Source organism: Stenella coeruleoalba (assembly GCF_951394435.1).
Source record: "Stenella coeruleoalba genome assembly, chromosome: 10".
NCBI classification, from domain to species: domain Eukaryota; kingdom Metazoa; phylum Chordata; class Mammalia; order Artiodactyla; family Delphinidae; genus Stenella; species Stenella coeruleoalba.
In genome coordinates, this window is record NC_137156.1 from 13,924,564 (window position 1) to 13,948,047 (window position 23,484).

Genomic DNA, 23,484 nt, shown 5'->3' on the forward strand with positions numbered 1-23,484 from the left:
GGGCAGTAGACTCCACTTTTGCTTTAAGGGAACCATAAATCAAATGGCTTCTCTCCCAGATTTCTGAAGTGTTTTGTGGTTAAATCTGGCTAAAATACAGTGCTAAAAATGGCATTTTGTTCACAGAAGCTAACAAAGAAGCGAAGTTTATGCTTAATTCCCCTGACATGAACCAGCAAGCAAAAGGGAATGCAGTGAAGTGGGGGAAAGGAAGGACTGCAGCCACTCCTCATTTTTCCAGCTTGACTCCTGTGTGTTATGACTGGTTCCAGAAAAGTAGAAATAGAGAGGTTAGTGGAAGTTTGCTTGGTGTAAGAGATAAAATGAGAAGTGGTGAAGAGAATCGGAAAATATTACTTCAATTAGAAACAAAGACGAGGGACTTCCCTGGTAGTCCAGTGGTTAAGAATCCATCTTCCAATGCAGGGGATGCAGGTTTGATCCCTGGTCAGGGAAGTAAGATCCCACAGTCCATGGGGCAACTACTGAGCCCATGCACCACAACTAAAGAGAAGTCCATGAGCTGCAATGAAGAGTCCGCACACCGCAACGAAGGATCCCACATGCCGCAACAAGGATCCCGTGTGCTGCAACTATGGATCCCGTGTGCTGCAACTAAGGTTCCCATGTGCTGCAACTAAGGTTCCCATATGCTGCAACTAAGACCCGATGCAGCCAAATAAATAAATATTTAAAATAAAAAAAATCACAAAGAAGAAAATCTCAGACCCATTAGGATGGCTACTATCAAAAAAGCAGAAAATAACAAGTGTTGGAGAGGATGTGGAGAATCTGGAACCATTGTGCATTGTTGGTGGGAATGTAAAATGATGCCAGTCCTATGGAAATAGTACAATGATTCCTCAAATATTTTAAAATGGAATACCATATGATCCAGCAATCCCACTTCTGGGCATATATCCAAAGAACTGAAAACAGGAACTCAAAGAGATGTTTGCACACCTATGTTCACAGCAGCATTATTCACAATAGCCAGGACGTAGAGGCAACCCAGTGTCCATCGATGGATGAATGGATAAACAAAATATATGCTAGATACATACAATGGAATATTATTCAGCCTTAAAAAGGAAGGAAATCCTGTCACATGTTATAACATTGATGAACCTTGATGACATTATGCTAAGTGAAATAAGCCAGTTTCACTGGCTTATTAAGAATAATAAGAAGAAAAAAGACAAATACTGTATGATTCCACTTGAATTTGACTGTACCTAGAGCAATCAAATTCATAGAGACAGAGAGTAGAATGGTGGTTGACAAGGACTGGAAGGAAGGAGTGATGGGGAGTTGTTGTTTATTGGGTACAAAGTTTTAGTTTTGCAGAATGAAAAAGTTGTGGAGATCTGTTGAACAACAGTGTGAATAGGCCTAACACTGCTGAGTTGCACACTTAAAAATGATGAAGACGGTAAAATTTATGTTACGTGTTTTTAACACAGTTAAAAATAAAACATTATTTTAAGAAAAAGAAAAGGAAAACCTAAATGAAACCTCACTGCCCAGATTAACCTTATACTAATGACCAAGCTCTATGCTTATACAGTCTGATGGTTTCCCATGCCTGTAAGGTCCAAACCTTTTAGAACAGCACCGGTAGTCAACAAATGTTTAATGTCAGGCAGATCACGTCACTCTTCTGCTGAGAATCGTCCAGAGGTCTTCAAAGGACTGGCATTGTCTCCCCAGCCTGCATTCCCACTTCTCTGTCCTCATCTCCTTTCACTTTCCTCTCAGTCACTTCACCCCAGCCTCCTGGCTTCCTGACTGTTCCCTGACCCACTGGGCATGTCCTCCCTTTAGGGCCTTTACAATGGGCTGACACCTCTGCCTGGAATTTTCCTCTCTCAGATTCCCACCTGGCTCACTACCTGACCTCCTTCAGGCCTTTGATCAAAAGCTCCCTTTCTGGAAATGCCCTTTCTTAACCATCCTTGGAATTGCACCCCAGTCCATCTCTACCCCAGCACCCACTAACCCGTCCCATCTTTATTTTTCTCCATCGTGCTTACCACCAGGTAATATATATTTTATTTATTTGTTTGGTCTTTGTCTCTTCACTGGAATCTAAGCTCCATAAGGGCTAGTGTTATTTTACTCTTTTATTCACTGCTTTAAAAAAAATCCTCAGCACCTTGAACAGTGCCAACCCATCGTGGACTTCCAATAAATAGTTGTCCAATTAATTAAATGATTGAGTGACCACAGAAAGCACTTGCAATCTAAGATTATTGAATACTTTCTAATTATAATCCAAATCTTTTTCCTGTGACCACTATCCTGGGCTTGGGGGAAAAAAATTGCAGTACAAGCTCTTTTTTGTCTTCACTGCCCAGAATGTAACCTGTACTCAGTAGCAGTTGATTGCTGTTTTTTGGTTGGCACAATCTCATCATTTCCTGTCGGAAATTAAAGCAAAGGTCATGTTGGATAAGCACTCAATTAAGTCTTTAGATGACGGCAATATATAAACAGACGACTTAGTCCGTGTGTGTAGTTAATTCTCACATTACTTTGCATGTTGCTTTAATACTGTGGTAACATGATTCCTGCTAACTTGCTACCTGTATTCCATTATGAGTCTCAGTGTTTTAGTAAGCCCCCTCCCAACATTTGATTGTGAAAACTTTTCAACAGTATAGGCAAATTGAAAGACTTTACAGTTAATCTCTATATACCTGTCCCTTAGATTCTACTGTTAACATTTTAGCATACTGGTTTAACAATTAACTGTGCATCTATCCATCTCTAATTTGGGGGAGGGGGGCTGGGTACAGTGTACTGCATGGATGACACATGACAAGGTAGGGCTCCTCAGCCCCTCCGTGTCTTCAGGTGTCTGGGATGGAAACTGTGTTTAGGACGGGAGATTCTCAGTGTGTTGGGGAATCCAGGTGGGGCAAGGAACCCCCAACAGCTGAGGGCCTCTCTCTTGCTCTCATGATCTCACTGGGGCTGGTGGTCCAGGGGGCTCTTACTCCTCAGAGGCCCCATGGACTATAAGTCCTACCACTCTGTTGCTGTAGCCAAATTCATTGTCATACCAGGAAATGAGCTTGACAAAGCAGTCATTGAGGGCAATGCCAACCCCGGCACTGAAGTTGGGAGAGTGGGTGTCACTGTTAAAGTTGCAGGGGCCAACCTGGTCCTCAGTGTAACCCAAGGTGCTCTTTAGGGGGACCTCTGCTGTTTGCTTCACCACCTTCTTGATGTCATTTTGGGCTGCTTTCCCTAGATGGCAGGTTTGATCCGTGACCAACATGTTGGGGGTGGAGACACGGAAGACCAGCCTGTGAACTTCCCATTCAGCCCCTGGATGACCTTGCCCACAGCCTTGGCAGTGCCAGTAGGAGCAGGGCAGCCCCACAGCCATCACACCACAGCTGCCCAGAGGGGACGTACGTGGTCTTCTGGGTGGCAGTGATGGCACAGATGGTGTTCACGAGTCCTGGTTTTCCTTAACCCTAGGGCAGTAGTTCTCAACTAGAGATGATCTGGGGCCCTGGGGGACATTTGGCAATATCTGGAGACATTTTTGATTGTCACAAGTTGGGGACGGGTGCTACTGACAGCTAGCAGGAAGAGGACAGTATGCAGTACACATCCTAAAATGCTCAAGACAGCTCCCCTTCCCCCAGCCCTCAGTCCCCACAAAGAGAGCCCAACAAGTCAATAGTGCCAAGGTTAAGAAACCCTACCCTGGGGCATAGTCCTTAAGATTCTCAACTGAAAACTGGAGTGTTAACCATGGCTCCTCCTCTCTGGCAGGTCTTGAACTGCAGTTTTTGTCTCCCCAGGGCTGTAAGCCTGCCAATCCTTTGTTTACCCTTATAGCCTCACAATAGCTACTTTCTGCTTGGCGGTTTTGCCTATTGTCCTGCGTACACACAGTTTACGAATCAGCCTATGTTTTCAGTGGAAAACACAGTGTTGAATGTTGGTATCACCTATGCAGGATCTTGGCCCCTGAATGCCTGCCTGCTTTGGTTGGCTTCTGATACCTTAAAAACCCCGTTGTTTGTTTGCTTATTTATCCATTTTGGTGGTTGTTATTACTGGTTTGCATTTTATCCAGCTTTTATATTTTTTCTTGTTGGCACGGTTATTAGGATCCAAGCTACTCTGTCATAACCAGAATTGTAAGTCTGCTATGCATACATGCGACCGAGTCAGTTTAACTTCATTTTGAAAGTCCTTCAGTTAACAAAATCTCCAGATTATTCTGATCACCAGTTATTTGAATAAAAACATGTTTAGGTTTTATTTTCTGCCCAGATATATGATAGGTGAAAATATTTAAATGATAATATACCTTTCCAATATTTGCTCGGTGTAGAAAATTTAGAAAAAAACAGAAAGGGTAAAGAAGAAAATTTTTAAATATATATTTTCCATCACCCAAAACAGCCATCAACAAAGTGTGTTATTGTTCCTTTCAGTGTTTCCTCTGTACATTCCTAACAATGTTTTATTCAGGACTAACTCATAGGTCTTTATTAATTTATTTTGCATTTTTAAACAGTTTTATTGAAGTATAAGTTATGTACCATAATATTCACTTGCTTTAAGTGTGCAATTCAATGATTTTTAGTAAATTTACAGAGTTGTACAACCATCGCCACAATCCAATTGTAGAACATTTCCATCCCACCAGAAGGAATGTCTATTTACAGTAACTCCTTGTTTTAGTAGGTTGGCATTTCTCCCCTGGTTTAGCCTGTAACTTCTGATCAACTCTGGTTTTCTGTTTCTCATGAGCTCTTACAGAGGTGCTAAGGGAAGGCAAGAAAGAGGTGGGCATCTTCTGGGAGGGAAAGGCCAGCGACAGACCTGTGTCTGACAGCCAGTGTGGCAGCCATGGAGATGCACTGGTCAGGTCTCCCTTTGGGAGAACACATGGTGGGGAGTGTGGGTGGCTGACAGCCCACAGCTGTGCAAGGTTCCCTGGGCTCCTTCAGCCAATGACTGAGCATGTGGGGGTGATAGAGCCAGCGGATGCAGGACTTCTCTAAGGCAGCATTTGCTGCCAACCCAATCGGAAAATGGGCAGAAGACCTAAATAGACACTTCTCCAAAGAAGATATACAGATGGCCAATAGGCACATGAAAAGATGCTCAACATCACTAACTATTAGAGAAATGCAAATCAAAACTACAATGAAGTACCACCTCATACCAGTCAGAATGGCCATCATTTAAAAGTCTACAAATAATAAATGCTGGCGAGGGTGTGGAGAAAAGGGAACCCTCTTACACTGTTGGTGGGAATGTAAACTGGTGCAGCCACTATGGAGAACAGTATGGAGGTTCCTCAAGAAACTAACAGTAGAGTTACCATATGATCCAGCAATCCCACTCCTGGGCTTATATCCAGACAAAACTATAATTCAAAAAGATACATACACCCCTATGTTCACAGCAGCACTCTTCACAATAGTCAAGACATGGAAACAACCTAAATGTCCATCAACAGATGAATGGATAAAGAAGATGTGGTGTCTATATACAATGGAATACTCAGCCATAAAAAAGAATGAAATAATGCCATTTGCAGCAACATGGATGGATGTGGAGATTATCATACTAAGTGAAGTAAGTCAAAAAGAGAAAGACAAATACCATATGATATCACTTATATGTGGAATCTAAAATGTGACCTAAATGAACCTATCTGTGAAACAGAAACAGACTCACAGACATTGAGAACAGACTTGTGGTTGCCAAGGGGGAGGGGGGTTGGGAAGGGATGGACTGGGAGTTCGGGGTTAGCAGATGCAAACTATTACATACAGAAGGGATAAACAACAAGGTCCTACTATATAGCACAGGGAACTACATTCAATGTCCTGGGATGAACCATAATAGAAAAGAATATAAAAAAGAATGTATATACGTGTATAACTGAGTCATTTTGCTGTATAGCAGAAAGTAAAACAACATTGTAAATCAACTATACTCCAATTTTTTTAAAAATAAGAGGGATATTGTAACATGGAAAGCAGTATGTGACAAGAAAGAAATAAGACTTTTCCTATCGGTGGCCCCTCACACTACAGCAGATGACCCCTTGGGTCAGGAGTACTTCAAGTGTGGCTGATGTGAGGAAAGCCATAGACCGATCCCTTTAAGACTCACACTAAATTCCATCACCAGCATGGGAACAGTCCTCTCCAGCCAATATGGCAGATGCAAAGTTTAAAAAGCTTGGGTTGGCAAGAATGTGAGTGAAAAATAAATTCCAGCAGAGTCCTGGTGATTGTGTCATTTGTTGACTGACATCTGAAAATCCTTGGCAGTGTTTTAGGGCATATTTTGCTTTAACAAGTAGGGAAGATGCTTTAATTGGTGCCCTTTATTTATAATTTTTGTCATTCATGTCTGTGGAAAATTCCAACATCTTCCACGTTACATCATTTCTGGACATTTGGCAGTGTACCAGACCAGCAACTGTTTCAATAGAGAGAAATCTCTTCCCTCACTCAGCAAACATATTTTACTGCTTGGAAGATTGCTCTCCATGAATAGTACCTGATAAACCTTAATATGATTTTATAGATTATAGCTATCCCTCTCATAACTGGTTTTTCTATCATCCCATTTTTAAGGGTTAGTCAACATTTAATGAGTGCTCATGGATGTCAAATTCCATATGAAACAGGACTCGGTTTGCTCAAGGGTGATAAGAAACAGATGTGGTCTTTGTACACAGAATGCGTTATTTTTATTTTTTGAAATCAGAATTTAAAAATTAACTTTACCAGGGTGACCTATTTATTTTATTTATTTTCTATTTATTTTAAAATTTATTTTCTATTTATTTATTTATTTATTTTTATTGTGGTAAAATATATATAACATAAAATTTGCCATTTTAACCATTTTAAAGCATGCAGGAGCATTAATTATATTGACAGTGTTGTCCAATCATCACCACCATCTATTCCAAAAACTTTTCATCACTCCAAGCAGAAACTCTGTAATCATTAAACAATAACTTCTCATTTCCCAGGCAGCCACCATTCTACTTTCTGCCTCTATGAATTTGCCTAGTCTAAGTATTTCATATAAGTGGAATCCTATAATATAAGCTTCTGGCTTATTTCACTGAGCATAATGTTTTCAAGGTTCATCCATTTACGATACATGTTGGATCATGTATCAGGACTTCATTTCTTTTTATGGCTGAATAATATTCCATTGTATGTATATACCATATTTTGCTTATCCATTCATCTGTTGATGGACATTTGGGTTCTTTACATCTTTTGACTACTGTGAATAATGCTGCAATGAACCCTGGCATAGAAGTGTCTGTTTGACTCCCTCCTTTCGATTCTTTACGGTATATGCCTAGAAGTGAAATTGCTGGGTCTTATGGCAATTCTGTGTTTAGCTTTTGAGAAACCATCAAACTGTTTTCCGCAGAAGCTGTACCATTTTACATTCTTACCAGCAATGTACAAGGGCCCCAATGTCTCCACATCCTCACCCATGCTTGTTATTTTCTGTTGCTGTTGTTGTCATTGCCATCCTAGTGAGTGTGAAATAGTATCTCATTGTGGTTTTGATTTGCATTTCCTTAATGGCTGGTGATGCTGAACATATTTTCATGTGCTTATTAGCCACTTATATAGCTTCTTTGGAGAAATATCTATTCAAATCCTTTGCCCATTTTTTAATTGGCTGTTTTATTGTTGGGTAGTAAGAGTTCATTCTATATTCTGGATACTAGACACCTACCAGATACATGACTTGTAAAAATTTTCTTCAGTTCTGTATGTTTTCTTTTAAATTTCTTGATACTCTCCTTTTATGCATAAATGTCTTTAATTTTGATGAAGTCCAATTTATCTATTTTTTCTTTTGTTGTTTGTGCATTTGATGTGATATCTAAGAACCTGCTGCCTGAGAACCAACTGAATAGCACAGGGAACTCTACTCGATGCTCTGTGGTGACCTAAATGGGAAGGAAATCCAAGGAGGAGGGGATATATGTATATGTGTGGCTGATTCACTTTGCTGTACAGCAGAAACTAACATAACATTGTAAAGCAACTATACTCCAATAAAAAAAATAAAAGAATCCATTGCTAAATCTGAGGTAATGGAGATTTACTCCTACGTTTTGTTTGAAGAGTTTTATAGTTTTAGATCTTCCATTTAGGCCATTCATCCATTCTGAGTTAATTTTTTTATATGGTGTGAGATAGGAGTCCAGCTCTACTCTTTCACACATGGATATCCATTTGTTGGAGCCTATTTTTCTCCCACTGAATGGCCTTCACATTCTTGTTGAAGACCACTTGGCCATAGATGCATATATTTATTTTTGGACTCTCAATTTTATGCCACTGGTCTATGTGTCTATCCTTATGCTAGTACTGCATTGCTTTGGAAATTGTAGCCTTGTAGTGAGTTTTGAAATCAAGAAGTGTGAGTACCCTAACTTCGTTCTTTTTCAATATTGTTTTGGCTATTTGAGACCCTTTGCACTTCCATATGAATTTGAGGATTGGCTTTTCAATGTCTGCACAAAAAAAAAAAAGCCACTGGCATTTTGATCAGGATTGCAAGGACTCTGTCAATTTGGGAAGTATTGACATCTTAACAATGTAAGTCCTCCAACCCATGAACACAGCATGTCTTTCCATTTATTTAGGGGTTCTTTCACTTCTTTGAGCAATATTTTGCAGTTTTCAGAGCACAAGTCTTACATCTTCTTGGTTAACTTCATTCCTAAGCATTTTATTCTTTCTGATGCTGTTGTAAATAGAAGTTTAAAAATTCAGCCTTTTTGAGTGGACAGTCTGATGAATTTATAAACAGTAAATTTATACTGTTATGCAAGGCTCATCACAATCTAGTTTTAGAATACATGCATCACCCCAAAAAGTTCCCTTCTGTGTATCTGCAGTCAATCCTTGCTCTCACCTCCTTATCCCAGGCAACCTGTGATCTGTTCTCTGTCTCTATAGTTTTTTATGTTTTAGATATATAAGTAGGTGCTTATATTTATATAAAATGCAACTATAAACAATGCATCATCTGCCTCTCTGTTCCCTTTTTCTCTCTCTTTCACCCAGGACAAAAAACCATCCAGCTTAGGACTCAAAATGAAAAGCTGCTCAACATCACTAATTATTAGAGAAATGCAAATCAAAACTACAATGAGGTATCACCTCACACCAGTCAGAATGGGCATCATCAGAAAATCTACAAACAACAAATGCTGGAGAGGGTGTGGAGAAAAGGGAGCCCTCTTGCACTGTTGGTCGGAATGTAAATTGATACAGCCACTATGGAGAACAGTATGGAGGTTCCTGAAAAAACTAAAAATAGAATTACCATATGATCCAGCAATCCAACTACTGGGCATACACCCAGAGAAAATCATAATTCAAAAAGACACATGCACCCCAATGTTCATTGCAGCACTATTTACAATAGCCAGGTCATGGAAGCAACCTAGGTGCCCATCGACAGAAGAATGGATCAAGAAGTTGTGGTACATATACACAGTGGAATATTACTCAGCCATAAAAAGGAACGAAATTGGGTCATTTGTAGAGACATGGATGGATCTAGAGACTGTCATACAGAGTGACATAAGTGAGAAAGAGAAAAATAAATATCGTATATTAACGCATGTATGTGGAACCTAGAAAAATGGTACAGATGAACTGGTTTGCAGGGCAGAAGTTGAGACACAGATGTAGAGAATAAATGTATGGACACCAAGTGGGGAAAACCGCAGTGGGGTGGGGATGGTGGTGTGCTGAATTGGGCGATTGGGATTGACATGTATACACTGATGTGTATAAAATTGATGACTGATAAGAACCTGCAGTATAAACAAACAAACAAACAAAAAACACAACAACTAATACTAAACTTTCTTTGGGTTATTTTATGGAAATATGTTAATATAAATGTTTCAGATAGTACATGAAATTTCTAAAAATCTTTTAAAAAAGGGGGGGGGGGCTTCCCTGGTGGCGCAGTGGTTGAGAGTCCGCCTGCCGATGCAGGGGACGCGGGTTCGTGCCCTGGTCCGGGAAGATCCCACGTGCCGCGGAGCAGCTGGGCCCGTGAGCCATGGCCGCTGAGCCTGCGCGTCTGGAGCCTGTGCTCCGCAACGAGAGAGGCCACAGAAGCCCGCGTACCGCAAAAAAAAAAGAGGAATTACCCAGTGGATGTGACCATTTTAAAGAACATTCAGTCAAGTGAGCATTTAGTTGGTAATCTTGAAATGGGTCCTTTACAATATCATATGAACTGTAGTGAATTTTGTCCTATGATAAATTAGTGATAAATGATCCATTTTAACAGAAGGAGAAGAGTCATTTTAAGAGTCATGCCTTTTAGTGGCCTCTTTTCCTGGAAAAGTGGATACTAAATGCTTTATTCCAGAGATTTACTGTGATGCCCTGTTTTATCATGGATAATAATAGATGACACCCTATCTTTATAGTGGGGAATATATCTTGTTTTTTTCTGGCTTAATATTTAATACATTTTCTCTTCACTTTGGATGTGATGGCCATGATGGGTTAATGCCCCCTCAGAGCTGGGCCATTATTATTTGTAGTAGCAACAATAACAACAGCAGCAGCAACAACAATAATAATAAATGTCCATTTATTATGAGCCATATACTATGTTAGGCACTTACATTTATCTCATATAATCTATATAACTTTAGAAGTAAGTATTCTTATCCAAATTTTACAGGTAATTGAAGCTCAGGAACCTGATGTAACTTGTCCAAGGTCATACAACTAATCAGTGGAAGAACTAGATTTGAATTAAGAGACATGTGCTTCTAAGTCTCAGGATCCTCATCGCTATAAAACACTGCTCCTTGGGGCTTCCCTGGTGGCGCAGTGGTTGAGAGTCCACTTGCCGATGCAGGGGACGCGGGTTCGTGCCCCGGTCCGGGAAGATCCCACATGCCGCGGAGCGGCTGTGTCCATAAGCCGTGGCTGCTGAACCTGCGCGTCTGGAGCCTGTGCTCCGCAGCGGGAGAGGCCACAACAGTGAGAGGCCCGCGTACCGCAAACAAAAACAAAATCGAAAACAAAAACACTGCTCCTCAATAGTGCTAACAGGGATGACACTAGGCAAAAGTAATGAAAAGACAGAATTTTACCTTTAATATGACTCCAGTGCCTCTGCTCCCATATAAGGAAGAGGCAGACCTAATGTCTTAAAGCAAAGAAATGGCTCTAATAATGGGCAGATAGTTGGCAGCATTCAGACATGTTGGTGTATCTCTATTTTCACGCCATGCAAGTAGCCACCATTTTGGCTATGATGAGAAGCATCCCTGGGTTACTCTTCTTACTAAATAGTAGGTTCTGGTTACTAGTTGCACAATGGACTTTTGAATAGCTGAAAAGAAAGGTCTCTCTACAGCTTCACAGGAGGGAAGACTGCTGGATGTTGCACAAACTTTTCTGAATCAGAATCCACAGGTTCCCACTTTAATGTTTTCCAATGTTGATTTCCATTTCAATTAGGGAACCCAAGGTGGTTGTTAGGCAAGGGGATTTTCCCCATAGTAGTATATTACTGTCATATACTCTCTGTACTTGTCGAAGTTGCTCAGAAAATGGTGCAGAGTAGTGGTGATGAAGATTTACTTCATGTTTAGCAATAGTTTGTTACAAGGAGGAATTTCAGATTTCAAAGAGTTTGTTACATAAGAATTTCAAATTGTTTCATGCACAGTAAATCTCCCAAATAATCCTCTGTGGAAGCCAAAAAAAACCCCAAAACAACAACATACATCCTGGCCTGTCCAAATGACCTCATCTCTTACAGCATCGACTAGTTACCAAATAAGAAAATCCTGGCTCATCCTTATGTCAGAGGAAGATATCAATAACCAGGCTAACCAGAGCAGCTCTGAGTGGGTTCCTTCTTGAGAAAACACCAATGGGTGTGTCTTCCAGGTATCTGAGGCTGGTGATTATGTGCTGAGTTTCTATTGGACAAATCTACTGCAAAGAGAGACTCAGAAGGACCGAGGACTGTTATGGGTTCTTTCACTGCATTGAAAACCCCAAATTACAGACATTGTCCAGCCACTGTTTAGAATCCATTAGAAACTGCTGTGTGTGGCTAGCTCATTAGAATAAAGTCATGCTGGGAGTGAGGTTCAAAAGCTGCAATTGTGTGAAATGTGAGGTTGCATGATTGTAAAGTGAATGAAATGAAAATAGCAGCTGAGCAGAGGATGAGAGCCAATCACCAGCTGCCAATACTGGATTTAAATACAGCTCCACAGTCCAAACCTAAACCCTCAGGATGATGGCCCAGGCATCATAGTAACTACACAGTTTCCTACACTCCCCTTTCCCCTGGAGCCTTTGTTGAGCTTCCCTTTGAATTCCCAAGACACCATATTTTGTGTGTTTGCTCAACAGTTCTCCTAAGGAGGTCCAATCCATTGCTAATAATGACTCAAAGTGCTTTCACTGGCTCAGATAAAAAGCTCAGTTACATTAACCTACTTCTTCCTGCCAAATACAAAGGCAATGCAAGGCTCAGATGTTACTAGGAGTTGCTAAGCACTTTGCCATTCAAAAGAATAAGAAGACCAGGTTTCTAAGAAGACATCAAAACCTCTTATCCTGAGGTTTATAAATTGTTCAAAGGGTGGGAGATGGGGTTGTACTTTTCATTGGGATGAGGGACTGAGAACCTGGAAGTTTGAATTGTCTGAAATTAACTGGGTAAATATTGAATCAGAATTCATTTGAGTTGTTGCTGTATCCTTGTCAGCTCTCAAGGATACAACAAATATTTATTAAGGACCTGTTATTTGCCAGGCTCTGTTCTAGGTGCTGAGGATAGAGCAGTGAACAAAATGGACAGAAGATCCCTGCTTCCCTCTCATTCTGGTGGGAGAAGACACACAATAAATGAAACAAATAAATTAAATATAAGTGGTACATGGTACTAAGGAGGAAACTAAAACAGGAGGGACAGAGAGTTCTAGGTGAGGAGGGATAATCAATGGCTATGATTTTAAATAGAGTGGCCAATAAATCCAAAACAATTAAGAAAATGATAATAGGAACATACATATCGATAACTACCTTAAATGTAAATGGAATAATGCTCCAACCAAATGACACAGACTGGCTGAATGGATACAAAAACAAGACCCGTATATATGCTATCTACAAGAGACCCACTTCAGACTAAGGGGCACATACAGACTGAAAGTGAGGGGATGGAAAAAGATATTCCATGCAAATGGAAATCAAAAGAAAGCTGGAGTAGCAATTCTCATATCAGACAAAATAGACTTTAAAATAAAGACTATTACAAGAGACAAAGAAGGACTCTACATGATGATCAAGGGATCAACCCAAGAAGAAGATATAACAATTGTAAATATTTATGCACCCAGCATAGGAGCACCTCAATGCATAAGGCAAATGCTAACAGCCATAAAAGGGGAAATCGACAGTAACACAATCATAGTAGGGGACTTTAACACCCCACTTTCACCAATGGACAGATCATCCAAAATGAAAATAAATAAGGAAACACAAGCTTTAAATGATACATTAAACAAGATGGACTTAATTGATATTTATAGGACATTCCATCCAAAAACAACATAATACACATTCTTCTAGTGCTCATGGAACATTCTCCAGGATAGATCATATCTTGGGTCACAAATCAAGCCTTGGTAAATTTAAGAAAACTGAAACTGTATCAAGTATCTTTTCCGACCACAGTGCTATGAGACTAGATATCAATTACAGGAAAAAAAAACTGTAAAAAATACAAACACATGGAAGCTAAACAATACACTACTAAATAACCAAAAGATCACTGAAGAAATCAAAGAAATAATCAAAGAATATCTAGAAACAAATGACAAGGAAAACACGATGACCCAAAACCTATGGGATGCAGCCAAAGCAGTTCTAAGAGGGAAGTTTATAGCAATACAATCCTACCTCAAGAAACAAGAAAAAGCTCAAATAAACAACCTAACCATACACGTAAAGCAATTAGAGAAAGAAGAACAAAATAAACCCAAAGTTAGCAGAAGGAAAGAAATCATAAAGGTCAGATCAGGAATAAATGAAAAATAAATGGAGGAAATGATAGCAAAGATCAATAAAACTAAAAGCTGGTTCTTTGAGAAGATAACCAAAATTGATAAACCATTAGCCAGACTCAACAAGAAAAAAAAGGGAGAAGACTCAAATCAATAGAATTAGAAATGAAAAAGGGGAAGTAACAACAGACACTGCAGAAATATAAAGGATCATGAGAGATTACTACAAGCAACTATATGCCAATAAAATGGACAACCTGGAAGAAATGGACAAATTCTTAGAAAAGCACAACCTTCCAAGGCTGAATCAGGAAGAAATAGAAAATATAAACAGACCAATCACAAGCACTGAAATTGAGAATGTGATTTAAAATTTTCCAACAAACAAAAGCCCAGGACCAGATGGCTTCACAGGTGAATTCTATCAAATATTTCAAGAAGAGCTAACACCTATCCTTCTCAAACTCTTCCAAAATATAGCAGAGGGAGGAACACTCCCAAACCCATTCTACGAGGCCACCATCACCCTGATACCAAAGCCAGACAAAGATGTCACAAAGAAAGAAAACTACAAGCCAATATCACTGACAAACATAGATGGAAAAATCCTCAACAAAATACTAGCAAACAGAATCCAACAGCACATTAAAAGGATCATACACCATGATCAAGTGGGGTTTACCCCAGGAATGCAAGGATTCTTCAAAATACGCAAATCAATCAATGTGATACACCATATTAACAAACTGAGGGAGAAAAACCATATGATCATCTCAGTAGATGCAGAAAAAGCTTCTGACAAAATTCAACACCCATTTATGATAAAAACCCTCCAGAAAGTAGGCATAGAGGGAACTTATCTCAACATAATAAAGGCCATATATGACAAACCCACAGCCAAGAAAGTTCTCAATGGCAAAAAACTGAAAGCATTTCCTCTAAGACCAGGAAGAAGACAAGGTTGCCCACTCTCACCACTATTATTCAACATAGTTTTGGAAGTTTTAGCCACAGCAAAAGAAGAAAAAGAAATAAAAGGAATCCAAATTGGAAAAGAAGAAGTAAAACTGTCACTGTTTGCAGATGACGTGATACTATACATAGAGAATCCTAAAGATGCTACCAGAAAACTACTAGAGCTAAACAACGAATTTGGTAAAGTAGCAGGATACAAAATTAATGCACAGAAATCTCTTGCATTCCTATACACTAATGATGAAAAATCTGAAAGAGAAATTAAGGAAACACTCCCATTTACCACTGCAAGAAAAAATAAAATACATAGGAATAAACCTACCTAAGGAGATAAAAGACCTGTATGCAGAAAACTATAAGACACTGATGAAAGAAATTAAAGATGATACAAATAGATGGAGAGACATACCATGTTCTTGGATCGGAAGAATCAACATTGTGAAAATGACTCTACTACCCAAAGCAATCTACAGATTCAATACAATCCCTATCAAACTACCAATGGCATTTTTCACAGAACTAGAACAAACAATTTCACAATTTGTATGGAAACACAAAAGACCCCAAATAACCAAAGCAATCTTGAGAAAGAAAAATGGAACTGGAAGAATCAGGCTCCCTGACTTCAGACTATACTACAAAGCTACAGAAATCAAGACAGTCTGGTACTGGCACAAAAACAGAAATATAGATCAATGGAACAGTATAGAAAGCCCAGATATAAACCCACGCACATATGGTCACCTTAATTTTGATAAAGGAGGCAAGAATATACAATGGAGAAAAGATAGCCACTTCAATAAGTGGTGCTGGGAAAACTGGACAGCTACATGTAAAAGAAAGAAATTAGAACACTCCCTAACACCATACACAAGAATAAACTCAAAATGGATTAAAGACCTAAATGTAAGGCCAGACACTATAGAACTCTTAGAGGAAAACATAGGCAGAACACTCTATGACATAAATCACAGTAAGATCCTTTTTGACCCACCTTCTAGAGAAATGGAAATAAAAACAAAAATAAACAAATGGTTGTGACCACCTAGAGGGGTGGGATAGGAAGGGTGGGAGGGAGACGCAAGAGGGAGGAGATATGGCGATATATGTATATGTATAGCTGATTCACTTTGTTATAAAGCAGAAACTAACACACCATTGTAAAGCAATTATACTCCAATAAAGATGTTATGAATAAAAAAATAAATAGAGTGACCACGGAAAGCTCCACTTTGAACGTGGAATGTGAGTGAAGACTGAAAGAGGTGAGGGAACAAATCATGCCAGCACCTGGGGGAATGAGCAGGCCCAGTAGAAGGAGCAAATGCCCTGATCTGGCAGTGAGCCTGGTATGAGAAACTTCCAAGAGCCAGGAAGGCTGGAGGGGAGACTCCAGAGGGAAACTGGGAGGAGATGAAGCAGAGGGCAATCTGGAAGGGGAAGATCACGTGGGGTCTTATAGGCCATTAGGATGATTCTCACTTTTTCCCAGAGTGGGATGAGAGCCATTGGAGGCTTTGGAGCAGAGAAGGGACATGATCTGATTTAGGTCTTGAGTATTTTTGTCTCTGACTGCTCTATTGATTGTACAGGATAAAATACTTAGCACCCTGCTGCTATGTTATAATATATATTATATATATGCATAATATGCATTCCACGAATGTTTATGTTTTGGTGTATTCCAAACACATGCAAGTTATTCCTGAGCTGAAATTTGGAACATTTCTTCATATAGCTCTATGGCCCCAAAGTAGCACCTTCTTTAACCTACGGACGCCTTGAGATTGTTCAGCTATTCATTCATTTACTAAACATTTATTAATGGGTGCTACGAGGTGCCAGGCACTGTTCCTTTTAAGCACTGAGGATGCGGTAGTGAATGAATAAGATAAAAGATGTCCGTGCCTCAATGGGGCTTTCACTCAAGTGATAGGAGGGCAGAAAATGGACAAATAAGATATAAATAAACAAATACATATATAAAGTCAAGTAGTGGCAAGTGCTAAGAAGAAAATGTAGGTTAAAGGGCATTGAGTGGCAGAAGTGAGGGCTATTTTATTTAATGAAAAGATCATGAAATAACAGTTTCGCATCACTGTACATTATGACTGCATGTTTCTGAATGGAGAGATCAGTGAACTGCTTTACTATGACACTTGAGGGCTGCGTACCCGCAGCTCTGACGTGAATTTATCCAAACTCTCGAGGGAAGTGAACTCAGTGTGATGATTGACAGTGGCGGCGGCCAGTACAGGAGTGCAATCGCAGTCCCCCCTTCCTGGGAAGGGCACGTAGCAGGACATGATCCCTCTTCCAGTTCCCGTTAAACAAAACAGCTATAATCCCATCCCTCCCCCTCCCCCTCGAGGTATTTGTGAATGGTCCAGTGCCCAACGTGGGTCCCCCAACGAGGGAGGGGGAAAGCAAGTGATGGGTGGGGGGCAGAGAGGCTCCCCTCAGCACCTGGCCCCATGGGGCTGTGAGGGGCTATTTTAAATGGAATGGTCAGTGATGTACTTCTTTAGCTCAACAACACTTGTTGAGTTCTTACTATGGTCAAGGCACTGTGCTAGGTTCTGAAGCATTTTCTGTACAATCCCTGCCCTCAAGGGACTTAAAATCCATAGGAGATAGAATTCTATGGTGGCCTCTAAGATTCCTTCCCCTGGTACCCACACCCTGTATAATCCCCGAGACTTGTGACTATGATATGATCATCACTCCTTTGATTAGGTCATGTTACATGGCACAGCTGACTAAGAAAGGGAGATTACCTGGGTGAGCCTGACTGAATCATGTGAGCCTTAAAAGGGACTATGCTCACCCTGAAGAACAGACTGGAAGCATGAGAGGGATCCAATGCCAGGAAGGTTCTCTGCTGCTGGTTTTGAAGATGGAGAGGGACACAGGGAAATGGCTTCTAGGAATTGAGAGGGACCTGAGGTCAACAACCACCAAGCGGACAGAGACCTCAGTCCTACAACTGCAAGGAACTGAATTATGTCAACAACTTGAATGAGCTTCAAAGCAGATTCTTTCTCAGTCAAATCTTCAAATCAAGCCCAGCTGACATCATAATTTCAGCCTTGCCGGAGCCTGAGCTGAGAACTTGGCCATGTTGTGGCTGGTTTTCATACTTACAGAACTGTGATATAATAAACCAGTATTATTTTAAATAGCTACATTTGTGGTAACCTGTTATTAAGAAATAAAAACGAATATAGACTCTAATAAGACTTCTGGTTTCTGGTCCAGCATATAAGAAGCAGGAAGTCACCCCTCTATCCTAACAACAAGTAAAAGGCTGAACAAACTTGAAAATCAACTCTTTTTAAATCTGTAAGAGAAGTAAGGTCACAGGACAAACTGCTGCCCCCAGAATTAGATAGATTGACAGGCAAATACAAAGAATCACAACTTACTGGAGCAGAAACCTTCGCGGGAACCAGGGCTGGCCGTAGGGAACTTGAGCTGTAATTGACAAATTGCTGGAGGTTCCATGTGGACAAGACTAAGAGATAAAAACTCCAGTGGGGGCCTCCCTGGTGGCGCAGTGGTTGAGAGTCCACCTGCCTATGCAGGGGACACGGGTTCGTGCCCCCGTCCGGGAGGATCCCACGTGCCGCGGAGCGGCTGGGCCCGTGAGCCATGGCCGCTGGGCCTGCGCGTCCGGAGCCTGTGCTCCGCAGCGGGGGAGGCCGCGGCGGTGGGAGGCCCGCGTACCGCAAAAAAAAAAACAAAAAACAAAAAACAAAAAACAAACTCCAGTGGGACCCAGTCATTGGGGGGGCCACCCACACTTGCGAGTTTTACCTCCAGGATCTCTACCACGTCCTCACGGTGAATTTCAGAGAAAAATCCCATCATGCTTCCAGCAGGAGGAGGAAAACGGAACCATTTGGAAACACACCTGAGCATTCTGTTCTTAACAAGCTCTGCTCTCAGGAGAAACTATTTAACCAGAGCTAATCTCCTGGGGTTTTATCAAAGCCTAACTGATTGGTGGAGGGAAATACTTAACCAGCTGCCTCTAGCCTTCCACGTGGGAGAAGAGACATACCCAACTCCAGCCCACTCTAGCCATCCTGCCCACCTGCAGAGTAGGGGGTAACTGAGAAGCATTGTGAAGTTCACAGTCCAGAGGCATAGGCTCACTAAATGACCAAACCCTGGGACTTCCCTGGCAGTTCAGTGGTTAAGACTCCATGCTTCCACTGCAGGGGGTGTGGGTTCGATCCCTGGTCAGGGAATTAAGATCCCACATGCTGTGTGGTATGGCCAAAAAAACAATAAAAGACCAAGTCCTAATCATAGGACTATAAAAAAAAAATGCTTCCCTTTCCCTCACCCCTTATCACCACATCACTGAAGGCCTATTTACAGGAGTTTTGTTTTTTTTTTAACTCAGTACATCATATCCAGCATTCAACAAAAAATTATAAGGCAGACTAAAAGGCAAAAAACACTGAAGAGACAGAGCAAGCATCAGACCAGGCTGAGATATGGCAGAGATATTGGAATTATCAGACCAGGAATTTTAACTAAGTATGATTAATATGCTAATGGCCTAATGGAAGAAATAGACATCGTGCAAGAACAGGTGGGTAATGTAAACAGAGAGATGGAAATTCTAAGAAAGAACCAAAAAGAAATGCTATAGATAAAAAAACAAACCAAAACAAACAAAACCATTGTGACAGAAATGAAGCATACCTTTGATAGCCTTATCAGTAAACTGGATGTGGCTGAGGAAAAAAATCTCTGAGCTTGAGGGTATCTCAAAAAAAACGTCCAATACCGAAAAGCAAACAGAAAAAAAAGACTGAAGAAAGAAAAACAGAACAGAATCTCCAAGAACTGAGACAGCTACAAAATGTGTAACATATGTACGTGTAAAATGGAAATACTGGAAGGAGAAGAAGGAGAGAAAGGGACAGAAGAAATATTTGAAAGAATAATGATAAGAATTTCCCCTGAATTAATGCCAGACACCTAACCATAGATCCAGGAAGCTCAGAGAACATCAAGCAGGATAAATACCCCCCAAATTACATTGAGATATACCATTTTCAAACTACAGAAAATCAAAGATAAAGAAAAAATCCTGAAAGAAGCCAGAGGGAGGAAAAAAACAGCTTATCTAAGGAGAAGCAAAGATAAAAATTACATCTGACTTCTCCTCAGAAGCTGTGCAAGCAAGAATAGGGTGAAGGGAAATATTTCAAGTGTTAAGAGAAAAAAAACACCAACCTAGAATTCTGTACCCTATGAAATTATCCTTCAAATGTGAAGGAGAAAGAAAGATTTTCTCAGACAAACAAAAACTGAGGAAATGTGTGCCCGTAGACCTTCTTGGAAGAAATGTTAAAAGATGTTCTTCAGAGAGAAGGAAAATGCTATAGGTCAGAAACTCGAATCCAGATAAAGAAATGAAGAGCTTTGGAGAAGGAATAAGTGAAGGTAAGTTCGAATCTAATAAGTGGATATGAAAAGTATATCAGCATCTATATTACAAAGGGCACTCGAAAGCCATGGGGACAATCTTTGCTTTTTGAATGACAAAATGGGTGAATAGGTAAGTGGCTTGTCGGCAGGCACAAACAGAACTAATTTAAGACGACTGCATCCGATTTCTCTACTCACAACTTAGGTTGGCATTGCCTTATTGGAACTTTCAGGGGGTGTCCACTGCCTCTGGAAAAGTCTACATCTCTGAGCTGGACCTTGTTCCAGACCTACGGTTATCTCCATAACCTACCATTCCAAACTCATCTCTTATTTTCTCCTAGACTCTCCACTCCAGACTCTCATTAAATGTTGAATTTAGCAATCTACTGTCCATTAGATGGCCCAGAATGCCTTCTCCTCCATCATTTCACACCACTCCTTCAGCCCAGAATAGAGCAGCATCATTACAGACAAGATGAGCCATGTAGAGGCAAATATTTTAACTCTGACACTTATCCACAGAATCTAGAGACAATGAAGTTATCATAAACTTCAGAAGACTGCAATCATAGCATGTTAACTCCTCACCAAATGTGTTCAATGGCTTCCTATTTCTTACGGAATAAGGTACTAGATATACAGACTGATTATCAAGCTCTTCCCCGAGATATGGCCCCCAAATGCCTATCAAAACCATCTCTTGCTATTTTACATGCCCTGTGCTGGCACTTGTCTTTGCCATCTCTGTTCTTTGCTCAGCCTGGTCCCTATTCCTGGAATGTCCATCTCCTCTTTATCCATTTATCAAATCCTGAGGCTCAAAGAGGTTCAGTAACTTGCTCCAGGTCACAGAGATTGGGGGTAAATCTCACTTTTTTCAGAAAACATTTACAGGTCAGGATCAGTCTTTTCCTCCCCAATACTTTTGTTAACACTTTGACCTAGTACTTATCAAACTGTACCTTGTCTTTCAAGTTATTTACACGTATAAGAAGAGATTCTTGCGTAAGCAAATGACTCCAGAATTATCTTAGGCTGAAATCCTCGCTCTGTCACAAACTATGTGACCTTGAACCAGTAACTGGACCTCTCTGAGCCTCAGTTTTGTCACCTGCAAAATGGGACATATGAAAATATCTACCTCTCAGGATTTCCCGTTACATAATAATTTACTTCATGATAGAAAAAGAACTTTTTTCAAATGTGTATATCCTTTGGCTCTTAACACAGTGTCCGGTAAGTCATATAGCTCAAAAAATGCTGATTGAATTAAATACCCTGGACATTTTTGGATCATGTTGTTAAGTCATTGAGTCTTTTTAATTTTTAAACTTCACTTCTCTCCAAGTTACAATAAAACTATTAGGTTCCTTTTCTGCTTAAAATCAATACTTATCCCATGAATAACAGGCATATTAAAACCTTTTAATTTTTCCTTCTTTTTCTCCAGGGACATGGTACGTTTTTAGTATCATGGTACTTCCCCACTCTTCCTACTGATGCTTCCTGGAATTACCTCCCAAATAAACTATAGTCTCAGGGTCTGCAAAGGAAGAACTCAAGCAGGGCCAGCTTCATGGGTGTGCAACCTGTGAAGGGCCTGTGTCTGGTTTAAGGCTCTACTGTTGCCATCTTGAAATTATTAATAATTTTGAACAAGGAGCCCTATATTTTTATTCCACACTGGGCCCTGCGAGTTATGTAGTCAGTCTTGAACCCAACCTAAGGCAGTGGACTAGCCTTCCAGTTAGGATCCGTGTCCTGAATATCTACCGTATTATTCCTGGCCTCTGGGATTATGATTCATCATTCTATTACAAAGGCATGATCGACAACTTAGAGAACAACTGAATTTCCCTCTTTTGTCAGGGGTTATACTTGACTTTGTGCTGCATGATTTTCACTGGTGATCACTTAGCTTAGGTTGCGATTATTCCTTAAAGGTCAAAAGAAAGCTTATTATATTTGTAATGGGTTATCATTAATGCTCCACCAGGCCTGTGTTCATTATTGCAATTCCACAGACTTTTATTTCCCTGCAGAAAAATTTCCAAAAATTTCCACTTCCCTCAGACCTTTCAGTCAGTTCCTAAATGAGTAGAGGCATTTCGTGTGGGAATAGTCAGCTGGCTCAGAGTCCTCTGTTTCTCATCATATTTGTATTAATATAGACTCTCAATCCATAAAAAAATCTGTTCTCATGAGGAAGTGATTAAAAGAAACGTGGGAGAGCGTTTCTGTGGCACTGGGCCTGCTCTCAATGACAAAATATGTCGCTTAAAATTCAGACTTTGGCCAAAAGATGGAACTCTTCTCATTTGCTGGTTGGCCAAACCAAAGCATTTCACACCTCAAGTGGGCCATGTTTTGAACCGACAGGGAATCCTCTCCCTCAGAGAGTCATTACACCTCTTCAAGAAATCTTTCTACTTTCCAGATATAACATCGATAGATAGCCTTACTCCTTTCTCTCCCATGATGATCAAATAAGATAGTTTGGGCCTTTCCAACTAAAAATATCCTCCCAACAGAATGTCTGAATATCAAGGAATTATTGAATGCAGGTGGAAAGTAGAATCTGAATGCTCTAAACTTGAAATGGAAAAAACAGAGATTTCTGCACGGAGGGAAAGGTGGACCAGATGAACTTCTGCTAATTTCAGAGTTAATAAGGCTGGTCAGGAAAATTACAAAAAGCAACAGCCAAATGACCTTTGGGGAAGTAATGTCTTTGGGAAAATCTGCTGAGAAACAACAAGCTGATGTAGCCATGTGGAAATGGTTGTTGGGGGTCTCTGTGGTAGATGCAGATATATCCTTAGTCTCAATATTCTGTTATTTCTTCCCTCGTCTTTGCTCACGGTGGTCACTCCCCCTCAACCCTCTAATCCTCTCTGTAGCTGTAATTTTCTCCAGGAAGCCTCCCCTGCCTTCTGCCACTGCCCGGGCCT

The 23,484-nt window shown here is 40.4% G+C and overlaps 1 long non-coding RNA gene across 1 annotated transcript in view; it reads right to left on the reverse strand.

The window, feature by feature from the left end:
* Positions 1 to 23,484, reverse strand: part of LOC307193193 — a 56,548-nt gene that overhangs the window by 23,374 nt on the left and 9,690 nt on the right. The window lies entirely within an intron of this gene.